The following is a 1,763-nucleotide window of genomic DNA, read 5'->3' on the forward strand; positions in this document are numbered from 1 at the left end:
TAATTTTAGAAAGAGCCAACTTCAGAGCAAGGAAAATTATTATGAATAAAGTGGAGCATTACATAATAATAAAGGGACCAATTCTCAAAAAAATATAATCTTTTGTGTGTATACACATAACAACAAAGTATCAAAATATGTGAGGCAAAAACTGACAGAACTGCAAAGAGAAATAGATGAATCTGATATTATCTGATATAGTTGGAGACTTCAACACCCTTCTATCATGAAGGGACAGAAAATCATTAAACATAGCATGCAGAAAACTAGTAAGAACATTGTTGAACTGAGCGGTATCATCAATCAACATGCCTATAATCCTTGCACTCTGGGAGGCCAAGGCAGGTGGATTGCCTGAGCTCACAAGTTCCAGACCAGCCTGAGAAAAAAATTGAGACTCTGTCTCTACTAAAAATAGAAAAAGTGAGGCAAGGGGATCATTTGAGTCCAAGTTGGAGGTTGCTGTGAGCAATGATGCCATGGCACTCTACCCAAGATGACAGCTTGAGACTCTGTCTCAATAAAAAAAATTGTAATTGACATCTACAGATGACTACATCCAACATCAGAATACACATTCTTCTCAATCTCACACAGAACGTTCTCCAAGATAGTCCCATATTCTTGGCCATAAAAACACCTTAACCCATTTGAAAGAATAGAAATCATGCAACGTATGCTCTTAGAACACAGTGGAATTAAACCAAAAGTCAAGAACAGAAAGATAGCTGGAAAAATCCCAAAATAGTTGGAGATTAAACAACACAAGTGTCAAAGAAGAAATGTCAAGAAAAAGTTGAAAATATTTTGAATTAAGTGAAAATGATAATTCAATTTATCAAAATTTGTGGGATTCAGTGAAAGCAGTGATTAGAAGTTTATTTATTTATTAGTCTATTTAATTTATAGAATTGAATGCATGTATTAGAAAAGGAGCTTCTTAGTAAAGTGTCTCAGGAATGGAAAGAAAATCCAATGTACTCAGTACTACTGTGAAACCAAATCATAATCACTCACAGTTACATATGAAAAATGAAACACAACTATAGCCTAGGATGAAGGAGGGAAGGGGAGGGAGAGGGGAAGGGAAGAGGGTGGGTTGATAGAGGGAGGGTTAGTAGGGGGACCACACCTATGGAGCACATTGCAAGTACAAGTTGGATCTATCAGATGTAGAACACAAATGTCTTAACCCTGTAATTGGGTAAATGAGGTGAAGGCTATGTTGATTAGTAGGATATAAGCACTCCAATTTGAACAAATAATCAACACATTGAATCCCATAATGGCATAAATGTATTCATGATCTATGTACAAATGACTTAAAATAAAATAAAATAAAATAAAACAAGAAAAGAAGAAAGAGCTAAAATTAATAATCTATGATTCTACCTTAGGAAACTGGAGAAAGCAGAATAAATTAAATGGGGAGTAAAAAAAAATTTTTTAAAAAGGAATAAACTAAATCCAAAGTAGATAGAAGAAAATATATAATAATTAGAACAAAAATCAGTAAAATCAAAACCAGAAAATCAATAGAGAAAATCAACAAAACAAAAAGCTAGTTCTTTGAAAAGATGGATAAAGTCAATAAACTTCTAACTAACAAAAAAAAAGAGAAAAAAACAAATTACTATTAGAAGAATTGAAATATAGAAAATATCACTACAGATGTCATTAAACATTAAAAAGTATCATAGGCAGGGTGCAGTGGCTCATGCCTATAATCCTAGCACTCTGAAAGGCTGAGGCAGGTGGATTGC

This window comes from Otolemur garnettii, unplaced genomic scaffold (assembly GCF_000181295.1).
Source record: "Otolemur garnettii isolate 467f Iridium unplaced genomic scaffold, OtoGar3 scaffold00208, whole genome shotgun sequence".
Classification (NCBI taxonomy): domain Eukaryota; kingdom Metazoa; phylum Chordata; class Mammalia; order Primates; family Galagidae; genus Otolemur; species Otolemur garnettii.